Raw genomic sequence first — 7,500 nt, 5'->3', positions numbered from 1 at the left:
CAAGGAAAAGATTGAAAAAGGGGATAAAGAGAAAAGATAAAAGAGAGCTCAGTAAGTGAGAAGAAGCAGTCTCTTACTTTATCCCTTTATGATCTTTAACGTGTAAAGATCCCTACGAAGGGATGCACTCTGCAATGCACTCTGGACCCAATGTAAGGTGAGGCGAGTGAGTTTGGGGGAGGGTGGGAATGTGTGTCGGCGGTGGGGTGGGGGGGTTAGTAAGGCGGTGGGGTGGTTAAGAGTCCGTTAGGGGCGACCCTCCCTGACCACCAGCCCACTAAGAGGGGACGGGATGTGTCTGCTAATAATACCGGGCCTGCGGCACACCAGAGAAAGACAGGGTTCCGTTTGAAACCGGATCCCACCAAAACAAGTGTATCCTGATGTGGTAAGGAGAGGGGTTAGGGGAGGGAGGGAAGGAGAAGATAGAGGGCGCCGTGTGGCTGGCCTAACTCTCATTCTTTTTTCTGTTTCTAATGCTCTCTCTGTACTCACAGGTGGATTGAGTGGAAGAGAGGGGAGGTGCGGTGGAGGGGCTTTTTTGTAAGGGACGGTTTGTTGTGTAATTGGTTGGTAACCTCAAGCAACACCTTCTCAAATCAAATGTGTAGGCGTGCAGTGTATCTCCAACCACAAACTCCACACACGTACTGTATATGAAGACAACAGTAGATGCCGTAAATGTTGTGCACACTAATAGAGGGTGAAAGGAAGGAATTTAGTCTGCAGAATGTGCTGATTTGCTCTCCAATAATCCCGTGCTCAACTGTCATCTGTCACCTTTACAAGAGAGAAGAGGAAAGGGTAGGATGAGGATGAGGCAGAATCTAATCCTCATATCAAAGGGATGTCTCCCCTTAATAAAACTGCTCTGAAAGTCACAAACACATACACACAGAGTGTTAAGCTAAGTTTATTAATTTTACCGTTTTAAAAAACAAGCACACATAAAAATAGAAAAAGCCATACATGCACATGAGTGAAAGCATGGAGGATAACACACAATAAAGTCTGGGACTTATTTCCATTGTTAAATCATGGAGGATAACACACAATAAAGTCTGGGACTTATTTCCATTGTTAAATCATGGAGGATAACACACAATAAAGTCTGGGACTTATTTCCATTGTTAAATCATGGAGGATAACACACAATAAAGTCTGGGACTTATTTCCATTGTTAAAGCACGGAGGATAACACACAATAAAGTCTGGGACTTATTTCCATTGTGGTCCTCTTGAGACAAGATGGCTAGGCAAGATCAAACACGGTTGAACATAGTATGACTGCGAGATAAGAAAACAAAGAAGAAGAACATCTATCTCATCATTGCAGTTACATCGTAGGGTACATTCATATGGGCACAGAAGACATCAAACAGTTTTTTACTTTATTTTTAAAGCTGCCCAGAGAGGACGCAGTTTTTATGGGCAGAGGCACCTCATTCTATTCTGAGGTTCCGGTACACAAGAAAGTACCTTTCCCAGAATTACTCCTGAACCTGTATAAGCACACATTAGCAACACCTGATCTGGTGCTGTGGTTGTGTGCATCCCTAACATGGGAAAAGTAACCAGTCAGATAACTGGGTGCAGAACCATAGATACTCCTGTAAACCAGACACAGTCTAATCTGGGACACCCTATCCTCAACAGGCAGCCAGTTGAGTTCCTGAAAGCAGCTCCTGCCTATGTGAATACGTGGACTCACCTTCAATACTACCCTGATCAGCTTATTCTGGGCTATCTGGAGCTTCCCCTTCAGAAGCTTAGATAAGCCCCAAACCAGGAAGTACAAGTGTAGTCAAAATGACATTGAATGAGGGCAGTGGCTAGCACTCTCATGAAGTCCTTATCAAGCAGCTTGGACTTTCTAGCCAAAACTTTAGTCCAGGCATTAACCTTCCCTAGCACTTTAGTGACCATGCTCACACGCCGCAAGCTTCGTTCAAGGATGCATCCCAGGTAGCTAACAGAGATTTCAGTAGTCAGCATCTCACTCCCTAACTTCACTCTGATTTCAGAGGACCTACACAATTTAGGTCTGGACCCCAAAATAATTGCCTCCGTTTTATCAAAGTACAGAGATAGCTTATTACCTACAACCCATTTGCTAATGTCAGGAAGCTCTGGGCTAAGTATGCGCTCCAACATAGTTTAACTTTTATGAGACACCAGAAGTGTAGAGTCATCCGCATAAAGGAAAAGACGCCATGAACAAGTATCTTTCATATCGTTAATATACAGTAAAAACAGTAGAGGCACAAGCACGCTCCCCTGTAGAACGCCACAACTTACTGGTTTTGCCTGAGTCAGTGAACCATTAACCTCTACCATTTGCTCTTTACCTGTCAAGTAGGACTTTACCCAGCCTAGAGGGATACTGCTTAACAGCAGGACCTCCAGTTTGGATATTAGGAGACAGTGGTTAACTGTATCAAAGGCCTTCTGTAGTTCAAGTTGTACCATTCCACAAAGATTTCCCTCATCAATCTATTTCCTGATGAAGTCAGTCAAGTAAAGTATACACTTCGGAGAATCCCAAAAATTGGTCTTCTCACAAACATTTCTGTAGCGTCTGAACGGTTTGGCCCCTCTATGGAAAGGTGAGACTCTCGTGAACATGTACATATCAACTGTTTTGCTCTAGGACGCCCCAGGCCTCAAGGTAGCCTAGTACCAGTTTAAAAATGTATGAAAGTATACACTGAGTGTACAAAACATTAGGAACACCTTCCTAATATTGAGTGGCGCCGCCTTTTGCCCTCAGAACAGCCTCAATTCATCAGGGCATGGACTCTACAAGGTTTCGAAAGCATTCCACAGGGATGCAGGCCCATGTTGACTCCAATGCTTCCCACAGTTGTGTCAAGTTGGCTCAGTTGTGTCAAGTTGGCTGGATATCCTTTGGTTGGTGGACCATTCTTGATACACACAGGAAACTGTTGAGCGTGAAAAACCCAGCAGCGTTGCAGTTCTTGACACACTCAAACCGGTGCGCCTGGCACCTACTGCCATACCCCGTTCAAAGGAACTTAAATCTTTTGTCTTGCCCATTCACCCTCTGAATGGCACACATAATCCATGTCTCAAATGTTTCATGGCTTAAAAATCCTTCTTTAACCTGTCTCCTCCCCTTCAGATACACTGATTGAAGTGGATTTAACAGGTGACATCAATAAGGAATCATAGCTTTGATCTGGATTCACCTGGTCAGTCTGTCATGGAAAGAGCATGTGTTCCTAATGTTTTGTGTACTCAGTGTATATGGAAGTAGTTTAGTGCCCCCAAAATATTTATAAAAAATCAGTACATTTTTAAAAATAAAAATAAAGAAATGTATATATTTCCTGATCTTTCTTATATCTCTTCGATATAGGACAGACACTTTAAAACAAACTTCCTTTTGATTTATTTTTGGACTATCTGTTTTTCCATGTACGAATCTATTTAATGTTTAATCAAATAATTTCTGTATATATTTTTTAAATACCTAGATCCTAAAATTCTAAACCAAATAGCTAAATGATCCTTTGTATGAACATCTTAAAACAATGATGTATGTTAGCTTAGTAGACAATCATCCATAGGCCAATCAACACCACCATCTTCAGTGACAGTAGCCCCCTAGCCCCTGCCCCTGTCTTTCCCCACCACTCATGTCTGTGCAGGTGTGTGTGTTGGGGATGGACATAGAGAGAGGTGGAGGATGAAGGATGTGGTAAAGTAGCACAACAGCCAACTGTGTCTCCCTCAATTGCACCTGCAGGGCTGCGGTGAAAAGAAAACAGACAGACAGACAGACAGACAGACAGACAGACAGACAGACAGACAGACACAGACAGACAGACAGACAGACAGACAGACAGACAGACAGACAGACAGACAGACAGACAGAGAGCACACGTGCACAGACACAAACACAAACGCAGACGGAGAATCACTGACTGACCGCTATCTAGAAGGAGGAGACAAGTGCATCAAAGCTGGGACCGAGAGACTGATAAACAGCTTCTATCTCCGGGCCATCAGACTAGCCGGCCTCCGCCCAGTGCCCTGCCCTGAACCTTAGTCACTGTTACAAGCCGGCTACCACCCGGTACTCTACCGTGCACCTTAGAGACTGCTTTGCTTTTCCCTATGTACGTACAGTGCCGTCGGGAAGTATTCAGGCCCCTTGACTTTTTCCACATTTTGTTACGTCACAGCCTTATTCTAAAATGTATTAAATATTTTTTTTCTCAGAAATCTACACACAATACCCCATAATGATGAGGCAAAATCTGTTTTTTAGAAATTTTTGCAAATGTATTAAAAGTAAAAAACAGAAATACCTTATTTATATAAGTAGTCAGACCCTTTGCTATTAGACGCGAAATTGAGCTCAGGTGCATCCTGTTTCCATTGATCACCCTTAAGCTGTTTCTACAACTTGATTGGAGTCCACCTGTGGTAAATTAAATTGATTGGATGTAATTTGGAAAGGCACACACCTGTCTATATAAGGTCCCATAGCTGACAGTGCATGTCAGAGCAAAAACCAAGCCATGATGTCGAAGGAATTGTCCATAGAGCTCTGAGACAGGATTGTTTTGAGGTACAGATCTGGGGAAGGGTACCAAAACATTTCTGCAGCATTGAAGTTCCCCAAGAATACAGTGGCCTCCATCATTTTTAAATGGAAAAAGTTTAGAACCTCCAAGACTCTTCTTAGAGTTGGCCGCCCGGCCAAACTGAGCAATCGGGGGAGAAGGGCCTTGGTCAGGGAGGTGACGAAGAACCCGATGGTCACTCCGACAGAGCTCTAGAGTTCCTCTGTGGAGATGGGAAAACCTTCCAGAAGGACAACCATCTCTGCAGCACTCCACCAATCAGGCCTTTATGGTAGAGTGGCCAGACGGAAGCCACTCCTCAGTAAATAGGCACATGACAGCCCGCTTGGAGTTTGCCAAAAGGCACCTAAAGACTCTCAGACCATAAGAAACAAGATTATCTGGTCTGACTAACTCCCAGGAAAGCTAAGGTAACTGAGCTAAATGACTATCTCCCCGTAGCACTCACTTCCGTTATCATGAAGTGCTTTGAGAGACTAGTCAAGGATCATATCACCTCCACCCTACCTGACACCCTAGACCCACTCCAATTTGCTTACCGCCCCAATAGGTCCACAGACGACACAATCGCAATCACACTGCACACTGCCCTAACCCATCTGGACAAGAGGAATACCTATGTAAGAATGCTGTTCATCAGCCTTTAACACCATAGTACCCTCCAAACTCGTCATTAAGCTCAAGACCCTGGGTCTCAACCCCACCCTGTGTAACTGGGTCCTGGACTTTCTGACGGGCCGCCCCCAGGTGGTGAGTGTAGGAAACAACATCTCCAACCCGCTGATCCTCAACACTGGGGCCCCACAAGGGTGTGTTCTCAGCCCTCTCCTGTACTCCCTGTTCACCCATGACTGCGTGGCCATGCACGCCTCCAACTCAATCATCAAGTTTGCAGACGACACTACAGTGGTAGGCTTGATTAACAACAACGACGAGACACCTACAGGGAGGAGGTGAGGGCCCTCGGAGTGTCAGGAAAATAACCTCACACTCAACGTCAACAAAACAAAGGAGATGATCGTGGACTTCAGGAAACAGCAGAGGGAGCACCCCCCTGTCCACATTGACGGGACAGTAATGGAGAAAGTGAAAAGTTTTAAGTTCCTCGGCGTACATATCACGGACAAACTGAAATGGTCCACCCACACAGACAACGTGGTGAAGAAGGCACAACAAGGCCAAAAAGATCATCAAGGACAACAACCGCCCGAGCCCCTGCCTGTTCACCCCGCTATCAGCCAGAAGGCGAGGTCAGTACAGGTGCATCAAAGCTGGGACCGAGAGACTGAAAAACAGCTTCTATCTCAAGGCCATCAGACTGTTAAACAGCCATCACTAACATTGAGTGGCTGCTGCCAACATACTGACTCAAATCTCTAGCCACTTGAATAATTAAAAACTGGATATAATAAATGTATCACTAGTCACTTTAAACAATGCCACTTTATATAATGTTTACATACCCTACATTACTCATCTCATATGTATATACTGTACTCTATACCATCTACTGCATCTTGCCTATGCCATTCGGCCTTCGCTCATCCATATATTTATATGTACATATTCTTATTCATTCCTTTACACTTGTGTGTGTATAAGGTAGTTGTTGTGAAATTGTTAGATTACTTGTTAGATATTACTGCACGGTCGGAACTAGAAGGACAAGCATTTTGCTACACTCGCATTAACATCTGCTAACCATGTGTATGTGACCAATAACATTTTATTTTATTTGATGAAACCAAGATTGAACTCTTTCTCCTAAACGCCAAGCGTCACGTCTGGAGGAAACCTGGCACCATCCCTACGGTGAAGCATGGTGGTGGCAGCATCATGCTGTGGGGATGTTTTTTCAGCGGCAGGGACTGGGAGACTAGTCGGGATCGAGGGAAAGATGAATGGAGCAAAGTACAGAGAGATCCTAGATGAAAACCTGCTCCAAAGAGCTCAGGACCTCAGACTGGGGTGAAGGTTCACCTTCTAACAGGACAACAACACTAAGCACACAGCCAAGACAACACAGGAGTGGCTTTGGGACAAGTCTCTGAATGTCCTTGAGTGGCCAGAGCCCGGACTTAAACCTGATCGAACATCGCGGGAGAGACCTGAAAATAGCTGTGCAGAAAAGCTCTCCATCTAACCTGACAGAGCATGAGAGGATCTGCAGAGAAGATTGGGAGAAACTCCCCAAATACAGGTCTGCCAAGCATGTAGCGTCATACCAAAGAAGACTCAATGCTGTAATCGCTGCCAAAGGTGCTTCAATAAAGTATTGAATAAAGGGTCTGAATACTTATGTAAATGTGTTATTTAAGTTTTTTGTTTATATATGCAAAAAAAAAAAAAAAAAAAAAAAATTGCTTTGTCATTATTGGATATTGTGTGTAGATTTATGAAGGGGAAAAAACGATGTAATCAATTTTAGAATAAGTCTGTAAAGTCAAGGGGTCTGAATACTTTCCGAAGGCAATGTAGTTATTGAACACTGGTCACTTCAATAATGTTTACATACTGTTTTACCCACTTTACACTGTATTCTAGTCATGGCTCATCCTATATAACTACTGCTGTACAGACCTTTTTCTATTCATATACTGTCCATACTGCCAAATGGCCAAAACAAAAGTATATTTATTTTCTGGACTCTGACAATGATTGTTCTAAAATGTCAAAAAAAAATGTATTGTTACTTTTGGTTTTGTGCCTATTGTTTTGTATTGCTAGGTATTATTACTGCACTGTTGGAGCTAGAAACACACGCATTTTTCTGTACCTGCGATAACATCTGCAAATCTGTGTATGCGACCAATAAAATGTGATTGATTTGTTTTTGACTGGCTAACTTCCAACAGAGGAGAGGATTCCGGTGTGGAGAGAGTGACAT

Source organism: Salvelinus namaycush, chromosome 2 (genome assembly GCF_016432855.1).
Source record: "Salvelinus namaycush isolate Seneca chromosome 2, SaNama_1.0, whole genome shotgun sequence".
Taxonomy (NCBI): domain Eukaryota; kingdom Metazoa; phylum Chordata; class Actinopteri; order Salmoniformes; family Salmonidae; genus Salvelinus; species Salvelinus namaycush.
The sequence above is the reverse complement of the archived record's forward strand: the minus strand, read 5'-3'. Positions refer to the sequence as shown.